The sequence below is a fragment of the Manacus vitellinus genome, unplaced genomic scaffold (assembly GCF_001715985.3).
Source record: "Manacus vitellinus isolate BGI_N305 unplaced genomic scaffold, ASM171598v3 scaffold_1_pilon, whole genome shotgun sequence".
In the NCBI taxonomy this organism is placed as follows: Eukaryota; Metazoa; Chordata; class Aves; order Passeriformes; family Pipridae; genus Manacus; species Manacus vitellinus.
In genome coordinates, this window is record NW_021939396.1 from 41,958,223 (window position 1) to 41,978,066 (window position 19,844).

Below are 19,844 nucleotides of genomic sequence, written 5' to 3' on the forward strand. Positions count from 1 at the left end.
CGAAAATATTGCCAATGTTTGATGAGTTGAAAGCAAAAACTGAGCCTTATACACCAACTGGGCTATGAGTGCAGCTTGGCCTAAAACTGACATGTCAGACTGGAGCTTATAATATTTCCATCACTTTCATAAGAATTGAAATTTCTAAAACAGGTGTAATGATTTGATTAGAAGTACATCTTTTTAACGGAAGTGAAGTTTCACCTTTAATGGAAGTGAAGTTGCAGATATGATTAAAGTGCTCATACGGCACCATCTCAACTAGATTTTGTGTGTTCTCTGTTGCTAATGGTTCAGCAGTGCTGCTTTCACTGTCAATGTTGCTAACTCTTGCTAGTTGAGGGAGGTGATTCTATCCCTCTACTCCCACTCTTGTGAGATCCCCTCTGGAGTACTGTGTCCAGCTCTGGGGCCCTGAATATAAGAAGGATGTGGACCTGTTGGAGCAGGTCCAGAGGAGACCACAAAGATCAGAAGGCTGGAGCACCTCTCCTGTGAAGACAGATTGAGAGAATTGGAATCATTCAGCCTGGAGAAGAGAAGGTTCCAGGGAGACCTTAGAGCAGCCTTCCAGTACCAAAAGGGGGCCTGCAAGAGAGCTGGAGAGGAAGTTTTTACAAGGGCAGTGGTGATAGAACAAGGAGGAATGGGTTCAAACTGAAAGATGGTCAGTTTAGATGAGCTAGTCGGAAGAAATTCTTTACTGTGAGGTTGGTGAGACACTGGAACAGGTTGCCCAAAGACGTTGTGGATACCTGTTCCCTGGAAGTGTTCAAGGCCGGGTTGGATGGGGCTTTTAGCAACCTGGTCAAATGAAATGTGTGCCTGTCCACAGCAGGGGTGTTGGAACTAGATGATCTTGAAGGTCCCTTCCAACCCGAACCATTCTATGATTTTATTGTGCAAAACATTATTATGCTATTTATTTATTTATTTATTATTTATATTATGGCTTACTATGACATAATACATGCAAATTCATAGTGCATCTGGATATAATTTCTTTCCCCTGCTCTCTGTTAAAAATACATAACAATGGATGAAGAGCTACAGAAAGAGGTAACCAGCGAGACCAAAGGTGTGACTCCACTTCTGTTTGAGGAGTGACAAATAGACTCTCTACAACCAGGAGAAAGGGAAAATGAAGGGACACGGTAGAGACTTCTATTAAGTTCTGAGCAGAGCTTTAAAAATAATTGGGGAGTAATTGTTTGCTCTTTCCCAAAGTACAGAAATTTGGAGTAAAACCTACAGGTTCTAGGTGGCAGACTGAGAAGAGATACAAGAATAAATGTGATTTTTGCACAGCAGGTGTCTAGGTTGTGGATCTCAATGCCACAGGATGTTATGGATCTAAAAGACCTAAAAGGTTTAAAATTGGTTGAATACATTAATGGAAGAAAAATCCACAGGGGCTGTTGAACACCAAGATGCCATCTCTGCAGCTGCAGTCACAGAAGGCTGGTAACCATATTGAGAGAATGTCCCACATTACTGCCTATTTTTGTGTTCTTCGCAAAGTAGGTAATATTTGCTACTGCCAGAGACAGGATCCTGGACTAGCTGGACTTTGAATCTGATCCAATGTATCTGTTCTTGTGATCTTACATTAATTTTTAGCAAGAGAAAAAGGAGGAGGGGGTTATTTTAGTACTCAGGACTTTTAAACTTTGAATCGCCTATGTTCAGTTCCCAGAGCTGAGTAAAAAGAACTTAAATCGATATCAAAACAAATACAATGATTTTTGAGTGACTTGGGATTCATGAATAATAGGGCTATATTGCGTAGTAAACCACAGCTTCAATATGCCAAAAGAGTTTAAAATAAAGCGTAGATAAGAAACATTTTCACAGCTGTTTTCTGATGATCTTGAAGTACAATGGATAGCACCATTGTTTTGGTGCAGTCTCTGATTTTCAGATAAAACTCTGGAAGCATTGTAAAACAGAATTATTTTCTCCACACATATTTTTCTTCAAAAATACTAAGAGCCAACTGAAGATCTTGGCAGTTCTTTATAAATTTTTCAGGACCTACTTCTGCTAAGTGTCGCATTTGTGGTGTTATATTATCAAGTGTAACTTCACAGGACTCAGATTAAAAAAGTCTAATTACAAGATTAAGAATGTGGTTTGTTCTACTGAAATTCTGAATCCGAGAGAATCACTGAGTGAATTTCTTTAATCTGAGCCACAGTATGGTATCATATTTAGTTTTATTTTCCCCCTCCCCTTTCATTTGAAGTTCTGATTAATAAGTCATATTCACAGGGGTCAGAAAAGGGAGAGAGATAAAAAAAAAAAGAGATTATTGCTCAACATTATCAGACTGTATAGGAAGCAGATTTAACCATCTCTTTGATTATCTCCCCTGGCCAGGATGAGATATGGTCTACGGTTCATGGCTCATTCCTCATAACCAGTGAGGCAGAAATGCAATGTAATGAAAATTGATCTATAGAACATATTCAATTAGCGAAATATGAACAAAGAAATTACTTCTGAAGAAAGTGAAAATAAAGAGCATATAACAGCACAAGCAGACAGATAGACACACAGGTAGGCATAATTTTTTCCTCCAGAAAAGCAGGTGGGATAAGTACTGGATGCATTCACCAAGAAAAGAGTTCATTGGTTCACCTACCTCTAAATCTCACTGTAGAGATTCAACTATAGAAAGAGAAAAGCAAAAATGAAAATTCCCAATTTATCATTGTACTCTTTCACTAAATATCAGAAGACAACATTTTGGAAAAATGAAGACTGGCTTCACTGCTGAAGAAGACCTTGTAGCAAAATATGTCTTCAGTTCTTTGTTTTTCCTTCAACTTCTCTCTGTGTAAGCCAAGGCACATCACTGATGCACTTTTTCTTCCGTGTTTTTTATTTGTAAAATGTGGCTAGCAGTAGGCTAGAATTCTGTGAGAATTAATTTAATACAGGGAGAACTTTGGCTTCCAACAGCATAAAAACATGTTGTGGAGACAAATGCATTCCCTCTTATCTGAAACGTGTATCTCTTACGTGGTCACTTGTACGTTCTCAGCAAACTAATGGCAAATGATCTTCCCATCTGTGCAGGCTCACTTGAATCATAGGGAAGAAAAATAACTTCTGTTGTTTAGATGAGCAATGAGGGAACATGGAGCAAATCAGGGTAAGCAAACATGCCAGACTAAAGCCATATAGTGAAATGTGATCGTCTAAAACATTTATGGACTACTTTAAGAAGGGAAATCATAAACAATTGAGGCTATTTGTAGAGAAATCACAGAGAGAAAAGGGGTCAAATGTTTAGAATAAATTTTTCATTGCAAGTAGCACAAGGCATTTCTATACATCATTTTGTAAGGAAAATATTTGTTCCCCTTGGGGCTGCTAAACCATCTCCACGGATTTTCATTTTCCATACTACCCCGTATTTCAGCACCTACATATGCTTACGGTTTTTTGCTGTGATTTGGTATCTATGACTATTTTTCTGACAGACTTCTAATTGAAAGCAGCATGACAAACCGCAGGAAGCCCTGTCTCCATAGACCCGCTATCGCTGCTGCAGGAACTCATCCTGCCTGCACAGCCTGTTTTTGTGCTGTCCCGGCGCCACCGCCGTGCCCTGCGCAGGACTCGTAAATCAGAAGCGACGCCGACAAGGAGCAGCCGAGGTATCTCTGCCACCATCGCAGCCGGGTCAGCAGCACGGCCGCTCTCCCGCACCGCTGCGCCCGGGGGCATCGGCATCGCGGCTGCTCCTCTTGGCGCTGCTCGCGGCTCCAACAGCCTTGGCGCTGGAGCTGCTGAGCCTGAGAGGCACTGGCCGGAGGGCAAGGGGCAACGGGGAAAGCAGAGCGATGCCACCTTCACCCTTGTTATCAGATACTCCAGGATGGGAAGCCTCCAGACAATGAGTAGGCAGGTACAGCTCCTGAAGGGAGCTGCTCCCGCTTCGCGTCAGGGTGAATTTAGTCCAAAGATCTCAGCCTTGGGCTGATCCCTTTGTTTTCATGTTCCTGTACAACGAAAATCAGCTAGAAGCCATAGGACTAAAAGGCAGACTTAACATTTTCTTTTTTGTGTTGTGTTCCCCCCCCCCCCCTCAAAGAACAGGAGAGCCTGTCAACAAGGCACAGCAAGGTGGCTTGTCTGTAGCTGTGCCTATGGTGCTGGGATGGTCCCATGTGCTACCTTGCAGCCACTCTGCAGATACAAGACCAGACAGTCCACCATTTACGGTTTTGGGCAGTGAGGTATAAGTTCCTGTTGATATGCAATTTAGTGGGAGAGACTAAATAGCTAAAAACACTGCGATGGAAGAAATTCACTGAAACATACGTGTAAAATAGTACACATTTTCAGTTCCAAGATGCTGTAGGAGCATCCAAAGGCATGTTTTTTGAACCAAAGCATTTTAAACCACAGCAACTTGTGTTAATGCAACACCTGACTGTATATAGCTAATGAAATCTGGTTGACACTTCTGCCAGCTCCCTTCCTTTGAGGTGACAGATGCTTGTTGTGTTCTGTTTCACATACCCATAGGTCTTGAGCATTTCTGGAAGCCAGTGGAAGACTGTCCCCTGCCTTCAGTCATCCATGAACCAGGCCCAGAGAGACCCTGGGGCTGATATCGCCTCATGGCATTTGGCCTTTGCAAACACATGGATATCTGGCAGGTTGTAATTGCTTTTTGCTGAAACAGCAATGACTGAAGGTATGCCAGTGTATTAATATACTGTATTATTTACAGACCTGCGTGCTGGGCCAAGGTAAACGCTCAGCATCCAAGTCACCTCAGTCTGAACTTTTCTCTCTTGCTTTGAAACTTCGCTTCATGTTCTCATGATATCTACTACCACTGCTGTGTTTATTCAGTTTGCCGTGTGTCTCAGATTAAACTACAGTTCTGAGTTTTCACAGTCAACACAGACTAACTGATGAATGGGAGATTCCATGCCCAGCATTACTCATTCACAGAAGAATGACTAGAAGAGTGCTCCAAGACCAAAGGAAGCGATGCCAGGCCTATTTCTCATTTTCTTATATTCAAAGCACTTCTACTGGTTCTTTTACACTTGCAGAACTATTGTTGTCTGGGAATTTTGCATGAACTAAAAATAAAAGCAGCAGTTTCTGAAGAAAGATGCCCTAGGTTAGATCCTAGCACATGACCATATTTGAAGTGCTGTGACCTGCTCTGCTTTGCTACCAATGGGGTGTGGGCAACTGGGCAGTCTGGCTTTCTTGTCAAAATCTCCCAAATTTACATTTGAATTGTGATTTAACCCAAATTTTTATTCAGCCTTGGTTTAACCTGTATACCTTGCATGTATACGTGTGGGGATCTTTTATATTACCCACCATTTTTGATCTGACCGTCTTCTCTGCTTATCCCTGCTATATCTGTGTAGTTGTATTTATATTACTGAATGAAGAATAACTTCTAAAAGTGTGCAAACAGAGGTCGCAGTAATGATGTGCAAAGGTCATGTAGGTTTTGAGTTTGTTTTTAAAACCTAGTTTAAGCACTGTGGCATAAAGTGTAGAACAGTTGACAAAAGAACAAGGAACAAGATTAAAAGAGGAAAGGAGGAAAAGAAGGATGGCAGAGGCCCTTTAGATACTATATTGCATTAATTATACTTGAATTAGATTGTAAAAGGAGAAAACAAAGTGAAATGCCACATCCCAGCAATAAGCAGTTGATGCACATGGAGATTTGGTGATATACACAGAGCCACTCAGAAAACCTGCAACAAACAGGAATAACCCTTGTCTGTGAATACCTTGACTATCCAAGTGCTTTTAACTTTTGCTTGATACATCTTTTCAATCCTCTGGGGATATGACTGTGAGTCAGGACTGGCCCTGCCAGGGCTGTAGAGTCCATCAGTATGGCTGAGATTCTGAAAACTATTAAGAGGTGTAAACACTTTTGAGGATCTTGGCTAAGTTAGTAGTGGAAGGGAAAGTAATCAAAGAGCACAAGCTATGCTAATATTTGTGGTAAGCATTTGAGTCTCCATGTGCTTTCAGACATTTGACAGGGCAGCCCCTGTGTCCAGGGCCATCCCTCCTGAGCAGTTAGGACCCCAGGTACTACAGTGATCAGCAGCAGAACCAGTAGTGCAGCTTGAGACAAGCTGGAAAAAGTCTCATCTTATGCAACCCATTAGCAAAACTCACTCAGCAGTGCTAAGTTTTCCCCAGGATGTTTCTCAAGGGTTTTTTTGAATGCTTTGCTTTCACAGATACACCTTTCTTCTACCTGTAGTCTGGAACACAATTAGGGTAGAAAAGTAAATTTTTAGCTTCAAAGACTTTCCTTTCCTTGGCTATTTTTGTCACCAGTGGCTGCCTGTCACCAAGTAGAAGGAATACTCCTTTGTACTGTATGACCTGGATAGATTTTTCCCTACTGTTTATATTCTAATGTAGCACTTGAAAATAAAAAAAAATTTCAAAACCAGAACACTTTTTTTTAATATAGACAAAGAAAATGACTTTAACAAGATATTTCAGAAGAAGATATATATTTGTCTGTCAGCTTCATGTGCCAAAAATCCCATCTTTTTTACCAAAAACTTTCACCTCCTACAAGCTCAGAATGTTACCAGTCCTAGAAAAGTGCAGTGAAACCATCCTCCCCTCCACAAACAACTTTGTTCTGGGCATCATATGCAACAGTTAGGATTGCATATTAAAGACTGGTACACTAATCAGAACAAGAATTAATTTAAGCTGAAATGGATAAAAAGGAGAAGCTGAGGTTCAGTGACATAATATCTGCTCTGAAAATCAGAGCCATGATTTTCCTTGAATGGAATATCTAGAGTTAGTGGAAGTTTTGCTCCCCTGCTTCTTTACCTGTGAACCAGTGTCAGTGTTGCTGGTTCACCTATGTAGAGCACAGCATGAGACAAGTACCAAGCATTAGCTCAGATATAACAATTCCTAAAGACTAATCTATACATCCATTTGAAGACATTCTAGCCTCCCCAGACTATCCTCTGGTGTGAGAAGTGCTTTTATTAGATAACTAAACTAGTAATAAAAACAACAAGAAGAAGAACAACAAAAAACACCCAAAAAAGGGAAACCCTTTCTTAGTTTATGAATTACTAGTGTTTTATTTTATCACATGAGAGAAAAGTTGTCAGCACTCAGGGAATATGGCCTCAAAAATAAAGCAAAGAAGAAACTTCTTGGTCTTGCCAAACCCACCTCTCACAAAAGGCAGGCAAGGGAGGCAAGAGGGAGCTCTTTTGAAAAATAAAATTTTTTAAAAAAATGACAATTTCCAAACTTTATTGTCATAGATCTGCCTATTTTTCAACAGGAATAGACGTAGAAAGTTAATGGTTACCCAGGAATAAGTAAAAAGCTCTGCTCTGTTTCCCTCTCTGCTCCTTATTGGAAGTCCCATTTACCCACAGTTCAGACTAATGTTGGGGGTTTTCTTTGCTAATTTTCCTCCCTAGGGTGGGTAACGATTTCTCAGAGCTAATACATCCTGACAGATGCAGTCATACCAGTGCTTGCACTCTGCATCTTTGTTGGCCATTGGGGCAATGGTTTGGAAAGCTGATCTCTTAATCATTTTATCTGATGGATGTCGCTTACTCTGAATTGACAGTTGTTTGAGGTACTGATATCGACCTCTTCTGTTCTCACTGATGCAGGACACAGACTTTCTGTGGTGCTCAGTCAGCCAGAGACCAGGGTGTATGTGGCAGAGTAGCTGTTTGTTTGTCTTATGGATATAAATCTGCATTTGAATTTTGTTGGTGTGTTGGGAATCAGCGGACACCAAAGCTCTGCATGGCAGAAGTCCCATGTAGGATTATACATCACACTTGCTGTAGGACTTTGAACTTTATGAACCACAGATCATAGGCAAGGGTTTGCCGTTCAATACTCTCAGCACACATGGAGCTGTGACAGATCATAGCAGCTACCAAGCAGTTAAAAGGCCAACATTTTCCCAGAATCCAAGTGTTCCCTTTAAGTGAAATTATTCCTTATAGTTAAAAACGATGTTAGTCTTTACATTTATGTACTAATGATATTAACAACAACTTAGAGCATGTGGTAGGTGCAAGTCATCAGCTAGAAAAAGTATCTGTGGGCTCCTGCCCTATTCCATACCATGCTTAGTTTGCAAACTGACTGTTCAAAGTTGAGTACATTTGCTGAGCAAAAGACAGAAAGTAGAAGAAGGGGAATGACCAGAATGTGAAAGGCATAATCAGAAAACAGCAGATATTGAAATGCTGGCTGTACTCTACAGGCACTGTACCTTTCATTTTTCTCTCCCTTCCAACTCGGTTTTAATACTATAGTCTTGTCTGGAAGCAAGTTTGCACGAGGTGGGATACCTGTGGCCTTAAACTTAGTTTGTCTGGTGTGTCTAATGCGCTGTGTCAGCGAGCTGTACCAGTTGATCACTCCTCTGAGTGGTGCCTGGCCAGGGGCTGGGTGTCTGGGCCATCCTTTCAAAAGTGCCTTCACCCAGAGCCTCTGTAAGCTCCCCAGTGGTGCTCCCTCCTTCTGGGAGGTCCTTCCTGCTGCTGGGGGCACAGGGGAGCTCCCTTGCTCTCTCGGACACTGACGTGGGGAAGGGCCAAGGGCTAGGTGATAGCTTTGAAGGCAGAAATGTCCTGGGAGGGGACTTGCAAGAGGGATGTGGTTACTGCCTTCATTACCCCACTGCAGCACAAGCAGTCATTGAAAAAAGATCTGCTGAGAAGGAGGATCCAAAAAGACCTGTGGATATGGCAGGATTTTTATGCTATATTAGCCTGAATGGCTCCAAGATGTGCAATTTTACCTAGCATTAGTGGAATTTTGTAAAAGAATTGAAGCATTATTTAGTGCAGATAGAAAAGGATAAGAGTTTAGATCTGAGCCATAATCTCAAGGTTAATGATGTAGCAGGATCTGACAGGCTAAACCCAGACTGTTTGCTGCACTGTACATTCCGTTTTTAGAGGTGTGAAAAGAGCGGAAACAGCATCTGAGAAGATGATCCAGAAATACATCATTTAGATTACTGAAGCAAATTAATACCAGGAGGTATTTTTCCCTTCCAAACAGGCCTCAAGAGATTGATCTAATTAATTACTTTTGGTTGTACAAAACTGACCCATCTGCCTCCAACTCACCCCAACAGAGAGACGACTGAGTGCGAAAGGCGAAATAAATGGAGCTCCATCAAGAGAGCAAAGTTGGAGTACACACTGAGCCTGAGATTTGGGCTGAGGGTATCTCCTAGGACCTGTAATGATGGGGTGCAGGTGGTAACTAGGCTCCCTCATGAGTACTTGGGGAAATGAAGCCTTAAAATAGTTGTAACAGCAGCTGATACAGGAGCAAGGTGGGGCACGGTGCTCTCACACAATAAAAATCACCGTTCTAAGCATACAAGTGGCTAAATCATTTCTGCTGTAATTCTACAAGAAATACTGAATTTGGTATTTCGAATAGTTAAAATTGTAGGCTGGCTGAGAAAATAACTAACCCTTAAAACAGTCAAAAGTGCATTGCTGCCCTTTGCTTCAATGGCTTTGCCTGTTGCTCCTTATTCTGGGGAAACAGGAACTGAGACAGTGACAATTAGTAGGCATCACCCTATGCTAAAAATGCACTGGGACCCTGTCTCAAGAGACTGTAGAGAGGATAGAAACATCAGGTTTTGGGGCTGTTTGGCTAAATTCAGTTTGATGAGAGACCTAAAGGCCTTTCTACTCACCTTATCCACCAAGAGCCCCAGGTCTGTGTGGGCAAAGGGAGAGGTCTTGCAGCAGGGCTGGTGCATGCCTGGTATAGGTACCCTAATGCAGCATGGATGAATGAAAAATCTCATAAGCTGTGTGACAAAGAGTAAGGGTGAATTTACCTAATTTTTTATATTATGAAAGACTACCATGACGACATCAGGAAGGGGCCATGCAAAGTGAGGCACTAATCTGACTTCATGCTGTGGTGCTGATGCTTATGAATTTTGGTATCCCTGAATACTCCATGCATTGACATCTATTACCAAAAAATTTTAATACTTTTCATCATTGGTACAAAGCATGATCTAAGTACTACTGAAATCAATTTTTTGTAGTAGAGATGTCACCTTCATCTGATTCTTTGGCTAAGCCCCAGTGAGAACAGTATGATCTATGGTTCCTGGAACTTGTAATCAACTAATGAACAAGAAATTTCCTTAACACTACCTTCCCAGCCCATTAATCAAGTTTGTTATTAATAAGCTTCTTTATTGCCTTCTGGAGGTGTGGGGGTCAACAAGACATTTTACAGCTATTTCTAAGAAGCATCATGCTTCTTAGCATAATGCTAAGAAGCGTTGCACAAGGCAAGGGATGAGGAATGTCTGTGACAAAGCATTAAATGAAGAGTACAATGGGATTTAGCTGTTGGAACTTTAGCACTCTGGCTTCTGACTGTACAGGCAGAGCCAGGAGGCACATTTATAATTCGGGCATGTTCTCAGCAGAAAAGACCACAGATATTGCTGACTGAACCAGTTTCTGGAAGCTGTGAATTTGGGTTCAAGGGAGATTTATTTGGGTTTCTTCATGAGCTAAGCAAGGAGAAATGTAACCAGGGCAGATGTATAAAAGCAATTTTGCTGAATAAGTAAAGAGGATGGCATAGCTGGCCAGGGAGTTGCACTGTGATCTTTGGCTGAGCTTTGCAAAGTGTGAGAGCAGCACATTACCTCCTGTGCAGAGGAGCTGTGGCAGAAATGAAACCATTTACTTATGCATAACTTACAGTTTTACTTGCTTACTCACCAATTGGCATGTTATTTCAAAACAGTGGATAAAGTAACCTTGAAAGTCCTGATGAATGCACAAACAAAATAAGCAGGTTTAGCAAGTGTCCTGCAGCAGCTTCACTGGGGCTAGTACAGCTATTAACAAATGGGAATAATGCCATCAGCATTTTACCTTGTGCCTGTTAACATCCTCCAGCACTGCCCAGACTCCTGAAATCCCCCTCTCCAGCAGCAATGTATTCATAGAACAAGACTGATCAGTTAGGCATTTGCCTGACTTGGACAGTCTCACAAGAAAACCTTTAGGACATTGCTCAAGGTCCTGGTGCACAGCTGCCACACCCTGCCTTCCAAGCAATTGAAAACCAGAAAAAAGATGGATGGAAGTGTGGAGGGAGGGGACACCTGCTGTGCCTTCTCACACGTGTTCTTCAGAGGAACAGACAGAACTGCTAGAATTAATGTATTCTGACTGTTATTCTGCAATTTGTGTTTCAGCTTAAATTCTGTTCTGTGGTAATTATAAATAGAAACCAACAGAAAAGAACATTTTTGACAGCAACTTGATTTTGTTAATTAATTTTCTCTTTAAAGCTGAAATAAATCTTCTGGAATGCAGAAGGCCTGTGAGTGTCTCCCTGTCATCTCCGCAGTCATGTGTGCACGTGCACGTGTCCCCTTCTCTGCCTATATCTGATGTCTGAGAAGTTTTGGACTGACTGCATGTGTTCAAGTGCAGTTTATTAAAAACTGTAATATATAATGTAATTGTAAATATCTCACTTTGGAAAGAGTTAATGTACTTCCTTAAACATCATGTATGTGTTCCTTTTCCCTTTTAGCTATGCCAATGTATCTCTGAAAAAGACATTTTCTCTTACAACTGGTTTTCTTCTGAATCAATTTTAAATATATAAAATAAAAATCATCATCATCATCCATGATTTTTTTCATACTAAAACTGTGTACAAAATTGGACAGTTAGTATATACATAATTCAAATAGATGTTAGAGGTGACCATTCCTGACAAATATTTTAAAGAGATGTTGTGGCTCTTTTTAATCCTTCCTTCTGGTGCATTTTAAAAGCTCAAATACAGTTATTTGAAAAAGCAAAAACTGTCTCAAATTTTTTTCCCCTGTGACCTCCCCTGGTGAAGCCAGATCTGTTCTTCCATGCTTTTGCAGGTGCTGATCAGCTGGGAACCTTAGCTGTCACAAGTAATAATAAGAGCTGTGGTCTAAAAACTTAAACAAAGGCACCATAAAATGTTAATTTACCACTGCATTAAAGCAGGTATTTGAGAAAATAAACAAATGAACAGAATGTGGACAAGCCCCAAGAATTTACAGGCTGCCTGGAAGCTCCTCTCCTTCATTGCTTAGTCTAGAGATTCCTCTGAAGTTGTAATTTGTCCAACTTTCCAGAGACCTGAATTTTTAAGGCTAGACAAGAGGTAAATGTCTCATACAGAAAACAAAGGTGATCTTGAGGAAGAAAATCTTCAAAGCCATGGAAGCCCAGGCCTTTCCTGAACCATAGTTCAGGAAATGGAGAAAAGCAGTTCTTCTTCTCTCTTTCAGAGGTCACAGTCCATGTCTTGTGAGTCTCGCTGAACTTCAACCTTACATTAAACTGTGGGTTGGAGAAAGTGGTAGACCCTACTGTGGGGAGGAAAGTTGTGACTCAGGATCAGGTTTCCTAGAGCCAGGGTGGAGAGTATCCTCCTTGAGAGTTCATGGGGGTGTGCTCAAGGCAGATATTTAGCCTCAAGCCAAAGACAGCAGTTGGACACAAGCACATCAAACCTCATGGCTGCTGGAAGGACCAGAGTTTCTGTCCCTGGGGCATGAGGAGGTGGCTCCAACTCAAACATGGCAAGCCAGTGAGATGAGCCAGGACAAAATGCAGGTCATGTGGATTGACCAGGGCCTGAAGGAGGACATCATGGAGCTGGGATAGGCCTGTGTTCAGAGGCATTGGAAAAGAAAAAAGCATTTTAGCTTAGGAGAATGAAGGAGAAGAGGATATGCAACAACAGCATCAAAAAATATGGTTTTGGGTCATAAATTGAAAATATAAGCCAACAGTGGTGTTTTAGGTATGACTTTATGCTTAACAACGATGTGCTAAATATCCCTGATGTCTTAATTAACTTGTTACCCATAAAAACTCAGTGAAAAACTTCAGAATCATTCCAAAGTGATTTTTATTTTTTTCTGGTCTCATTCACCACTACCCATTAGTTCCCTTGTTTCCACCAAAGACCCGGAGGGACACAGAACAAATCAGAGGACTGAGATTTCACACACCAAGCTGTACAGTAGCTGGGGCTGCAGAGTGGAAGAAGAGGATTGTTGGAAATCATGCTGCATGCCAGTGGCTTGGCTCACATTGCACCAGGATTATTGTCTCCACACGCAGTGAAAAGGGTTGCTTAAAATCTGAACCATGATGTCATGCCAAAAATCTGTGCTGTTGTTTTTTTGTTTGTCATGAAATATGTAACACAACTCTTCCATTCCTAAAATTATTTTCTATGGGAAAGTTCTTATCTGTAATAAATAAACCCCAACCTCTTGAGTTTACTTCACTGAATATTTATTTTTCTTAAATTCTTCTAGTTTTACAACTTTGCTACTTAATTTCTGTTTTACTACAACAAAAAGCAAGGATACAGCTGTTAGTGGAAGTAGAGTAGACTTGTTTAGAAGACACATGATGATTACTGTAAAAAATAGATACGCATTACTGTCTTCCTGCGTTTTCTATAGTTATTTGAATGGGTTTTGCGTTCGCTCTCTGTGACTTCCATGTCTGCAGATTTGTATTTTTTAAAAATCAAGTATTCTATTTCCTGTTTCACATCTGTTGGATGTTCTTTTTAGATTCTCTAGAAATGTAAGGAGAAGATGAAAATGTCTCTATATTCTAGGACCCAACAGATTATTATATTGGCCTTGATTCCATGCTTCCAAAAACAATAGCTTTATGTTTTATATCATTGGGTAATGGATCGGGACAATATTCTTCTATGAGGACTGGACTTGTATTAATTTCTTTTTCCAAGCCTTACTATGTCACATGTAAACAAGTATAAATAATGTCAGTAGAGTGCAACTAAAATAGAAACTTAAACCCCTAATGATAGATAAAACAAGTGGTGGAAAGAAGACTTATATCTTCAATAAGTCCTTTCCCTGGTTTCCAAGACACTTATCTATGTTTCTGTAGTTGGAAGGTATATTGAGTCTAGTAACCATGAAAGACATACAAATGAAGTGTCAACTGCAACAGAGATTATTTCTTGCATGATTATATTACATCACTCCTATATAGCAGCAGATCTTCATGGATTGTAGGTTTTATGAGATTTCAAACCCATGTCAGGCAGCAAATAGAGGAGGAAAGGCACTGGATGGAGCAAGTATGGACTGGGACTGGCCAGGGTGGGTATCTTTAATTTTCACAGTGTACGTTAATTTATGAACACTACCATCTTTCTGCTGAAAACAAGCACTTCCAGAACAAAAATTTTGCAGCTTCACAGGGGAAAGAAATCACATTACTTATGCTAATGTAACCAGAAACTGAATGTGGTTGTAATAAAGTTGAATCCCTTCAAAAAAAGAAAAGGATTCTGTTCTGTGTCATCATTCTTGATAACAATTTTCAGGCTAGATTTACATAACGATCTTTCTTTCCAGACTGCTGGTCCAACAAATCAAGCTGCGACACTTCTGGTTAAGCTTTGTTCTGCAAGCATTCTGGAACAGTAATTTAGTCGTCAGTTTTGGGGCTGCAGGAGCATAATTAGGTTTATACAGCTAAAGACACGTCCACATGTCTCTGTGGGAAATTAGATGAAGGGAAGTCCTGTGTTGGGCTAAACTTGCCAGAAGTCAGCCCAGAAATGCAAGCTTGCATAGCTCTGTATACAGTATAATGAAAATAGCTTTTCCTGTAGTTACAGCTATGATATTACTAAATAGTAATGAAATGTACTCATAGACCATGAAGAATAAACATTTTCATTACTACTGTACCCTTCAAGAGAAGTTCTTTCTGGATCTGGGGAGCTGCACTAATGCTGCTTCAATCTGGTGAGGCTGATGGGCAAGCGCTTCTTGCTGACCCTCCAAAGAGCTACTGTGTATTGGCATCTCAGAGGTAAACTTGCCTGAGGCCAACTAGTTATGTCTACTGATACTTCATGTTAGCAGGTGAACATCCTTGTCTTTTTGTAATTCCTTCATGTGTTTTTCCTGGAGCATCCCAACTACCTGAAAGGAGGTTGTAGCCAGGTGGACGTCGGTCTCTTCTCCCAGGCAACCAGCAGTAGGACAAGAGGGCACAGTCTTAAACTGTGCCAGGGGAGGTTTAGGTTGGATATTCGGAAGAAATTTTTTACAGAGAGAGTAAATTTTTTTACATAGACGTTGGACTGGGCTGCCCAGAGAGGTGGTGGATTCACCACCTCTGAAGGTTTTTAAGATGATACTGGATGTGGCACTTAGTGCCATGGTCTAGTAACCACGCTGATGTTGGATCAAGGGATGAACTTGATGATCTTGGTCTTTTCCAATCCAGTTGATTCTGGAGGAATGAACTGGAGGAGGACAGACACCTGCCCATGTTTGTTGTGGTGGGACCCTGGCTTGCACTGCAGCATCTACCTGCTCTGAAGTTACAAAATCAAGGCCAGAGGATTTGGTCGCCACTGTGCAGTAAAATCAGAACCCTCACACCAATGGGATCTCACAAAAGCAGAACTGGTGCCTTAGTTGTGAGGCAAAGAAGGCAGCTCGTGGGATGTGGATGGATACCACCTCTGGTAGGGTATGGTAAACATTGCCTTGGGGGTCTGGCATGAGGGCACATGCAGTGCAGCTCTCCCCTTCACCTGATGGAGGACTGTTCATCCTCTTGTACAGTGAAAATGAGAGCAGCCTGACCCATGCAAACTGGAGAGGGTAGCCTCTTACTACATTTGACTCACCCTGTGCAGTCTAGAGTGTCACTTTTTCCTTAACGTAACAAACTGATCGGTGTAGGGGGGGGGGTGTGTGTCCGTGCCAGGGATTATACAGGGCTAGGCATACAAAGCTGGCTGAAGAGAGCAAGGGAAACACTTCCGCAGGCTATCTGTGTTTCTGGGTCATCATTAGACCATGAATGTCTAAATGAGCACAACAAAGTAAATATAACAAACCAAATTCGAGTCTTCTTCTCTTCTGCATCCTTAAAAGAGCTTGTTTATCTCCCTAGCTCATAACTCCTAGAAACAAGTCCCTGAATGTTAAATGTAGCTACCTAGGCAACAGGGCATGACGCAGACACTCAACACAACTCAAGTCTTGTCTTTCCCAGTTTTTTTTAATGTGCTGGCCACACAGCTGGAGTGTGAAACCTCACCCCAGAATTAGGCTTGGCTCATGGTTTCTGGACAAGGCCACCAGTTTTTCTGTCTCATCTGTTAGGTGACTAAAGACATGAACATTATTTCCATCTTGGAAAAGGTTTCAGCTGCCAGGGAAAACACCCCATGGTTATTCATCACCTTTTATTAAAGGGCTAAGCAGATGCAGTCCTGCTATCAGATTGAGAAAGCTATTAGAGCAAATTTCTGTTGGTGTACCTCAGCTGTACCTAATGGCCCAGCCATGGCAGGACTGTGCCCACTGTGTCCTCGTGGCAGGAAAACCACCTGCTACTCGGCAGCATTAGCTGAGCTGATGGGATGTTTCATTCCCAGCAGTGCAAAATGTAATAATGAATTGCTTCCCAAGGAAAGCAGTAGCTGGCCACTGAATAGCGACTGAACCAGTGATCTGGTTTTCATTTGGTTTTAGTCCTCCGGGTTTTCTCCTGTTAGGTTAAGTGAAGCATCCTCAGATAAACATAAAACAGTTTAATTTTTCTGCTTCTGGGCACCATCAGCCTTGGCAATCCTAACTTGCAGTCAAACCCAGTTAATTTTTCTGTTGATTATCACTTTGCCAGACAAACAATCAATACAGAACTGTGCAGACTTTGTATAACCTCTATATCAACCCAGTTTTTAATTGGTGAACAGGTGTCTGTCTGCATACATTTCTCATAATTGCAACATTATAAAAGTGTTCTGCATTCCTCCTTCTTACATTTATACATGAACTCAGTTAATTTGTGAGAGCTTAGATCGAAAACGTGGCAGAAAATGTGTTTCTGGTGAAGTGTCCTCCAGTAACCGTATGACTCAGAGCGAGTGATAAGAGGATTCCCTGGAAGCAACGCTCCCTCAAGTACCAATTACCATCTGCACTAGCTTGAGTGTCAGCCTTTCAGCTGAAACAAGAAGGGCTCAAGCCCCTCAGTCTGCTGGGGGCTGTGGGGGTCTCTGGGCAAATGAGCTGAGAGCTAGGATGCAGTTATAGGTAGCAAATGAAAAACTGGCTCTGGAGAGCACACAGTGGCACTTAAAAGCACTAAAACGCAACTTTTCTACTTTGTGGATAGGGCAACTGTGCTGCTTGTCAGAGCTGGGGTCTCTTGGGGGGGGGGTTTTCTAAGTTTAGTTGTACCTACATAATAAGTATGGTGATGAAAGGTGTTTCTTACAGAGCCTGTAAGCTCTTGGTTTTTCACATGAAGGCAGATGTTGAACAAGTGCAGAGTCCTGCTAAGCACCTGATTCCTGCTGATAGCAGTGGTGTAGGAGCATAACTTTATTGGGGATTTAAAGTGACTGCCAGAAGCTTTAAAAAACAACAAAGCAAAATAAGCAAAAAAAAAAAAAAAAAAAAAAAAAGAAGTGTAATTGGACTTGGCACCAGTGAGGGGTGCAGGAGGGGAGGTAACTCTATGTGGCAGAGGGGTACAAATATGTTCAGTGAAACCAGGGAAGGATTTTGGATTCCAAAAACACCTTTTGACTTGAGCAAGGGATCCCACCCAGGAGAAACTCCAGTCTGGGCCCCATGGCAGCTTCTGTGGGAAGAGGGACAGGAGGGCAGAGGTGAGAAATGTCCTTCCCAGATGAGCAGCAGCCTCTGCTCCATGAGGCGGTGCTGAACAGCTTTCAGGGAGGTTTCAGGCAAATCTCATTTTGCTCTGGTGTGAGACTGAAATGCCCAGAAAAACACAAAGAAAAATGCTGGTGCAGGTGAGGAGCACCTGACATCTTGAAATTGTACTGAGGTGCATGTGGCAGAGGGAGAAAGAGCAGGGGTGGGTGCTCAGTGCTTCAGGCTGGGGTTAGGGGAGGCTTTCAGGGATCTGGGCTCTGCGAAGATCAAAAGCAGGTGCACACAGACACATCCCCATACTGGAAACCAGTTTGACCCATGCTTTTTTTGGACAGGAATGTACCAAAAAGGGGCCAAAACTGAACTGAGCAGTAACAAGAAAACCAGTCAAAACATGCAGTTGAAGGGTGCCTCTTTTGACTGAACCTGCTGGCTGCAGGCAATGCTGGCCTCTAACAGCAAAGCTGGGCTATAGCAAGCAGGGGAGAAGTGTTAACTGGGCAGCTTTCATGCTTTTACGGCTGACAATTAGCATAACAAGCAGCAGGCCTAACACATCTGCCATCTGGCCACTGCTGAGTGTTCTGCAAAAAATGTAAGTCATGAGGAAATTAATTTGCTAGTGGTAAATTTTGTTGTATTAAATAGCAAACTACATTCTTCAGCATCACATACGAATGACAAAATGCACCAGGGCCTCCTTCATTTCCTTCCAAGACACAGAAAAGCAACTACTCTTTAACATCACCTATCTCTTTAGTCTTTAATATCTCCAAGCTGCATTAACCACCTTATGTTAGTTAGCATGATGTGGCTGCATGATTCCCCTACTGACCTGTGCACAGCCCCCAGCCTTGTCTTAAGAGGTTGCTTCCCCAAAACAGCTTCTTTTTTAAAAAGCTCCAGAACTGTGGGCCCTCAGAAAGGCTTATCCCAATCTGAGACCTGTTCCCAGGGAAATGGGAAGGCAGGGAGAGGTGCAGCCTAATTCTGCTGCTTTGCCCTTTACAGCCAAAGGTGTGTTGGTGCAGTGCTGACAGTGTGGGATAGCCGTCGTAATCCACAGGCAACTCAACTGGTCACAATCACTCAGGAGAAAGCAAAGAGGAATCCTTAATATGCAGATTATCTGGGGTATTACACGGGATGATCCTGAAGCATATGAAATTCTTCAATGCATTTTTCTTTGTGCAACAATAGAGGAGACTTCTCTTCCTACTCCACATAACCTATTTCTGCGATAAACTCAGCTTCATATTCCTGCATTACTCTCTTATGAAGTTTCACCCAGAACTAAGGGCTGCTTGCACGGGAATATGCAGCTGCTGAATAACAGGCCTCCCAGGCAAATTTTGGAAGAGTGATCATAGAATTGTGTGCAGCTGAATGAAATTCCCAGGTGCTTTTAGAAAGTTCCAGATGCTTTTAGTCCCCTAGTTCAGTGCTGATGCAGCCAATGTACCATCTTAGACCACTTATTTATTTATTTATTTAAAATTTTACTGGTTTTATTTTGGCATTTTTATTTTATTTCCTCTTGCAAATGAAACAATTTGTTTCTTCCCATATAAGTCTATTTTCCTTGTGGGGAGCAGAAAGCAACTAGAGTAACCAAGAGGGAAAGAGGAAAACAGCCTTTGTAAATTAATTTTCACTGGCTCCTTTGTTCCCCAAGGGCCACAGACTTGATTGTGGGTTAGGAAGAAATACAGCAATTTGGGATTATGCATGGATAAAACAGAGCTATCCTCATGAGCTGACGATATGTCATCATACATTACAATCCTGCGGATATGAATTTGGACTGGGATTGTGGAGGCAAAGTTCAGCAGATCTGGCAAATAATTTACAGTGTAAAATGATCCTCTTTATTGAAGAACGTCACTGTGTAGACAGGGGAATTAGGGCAAATAAACCCTGGTGATTTATAGGTTACCACAGCAGTCAACGCTGAAGGAGGCAGCAGACTTGGCTTTATCAGCTTCCCAAGACACTGGGATATCTGGTAAGTATATTGAGAATATTTTTGGTGTGCTGCTACTGCTTT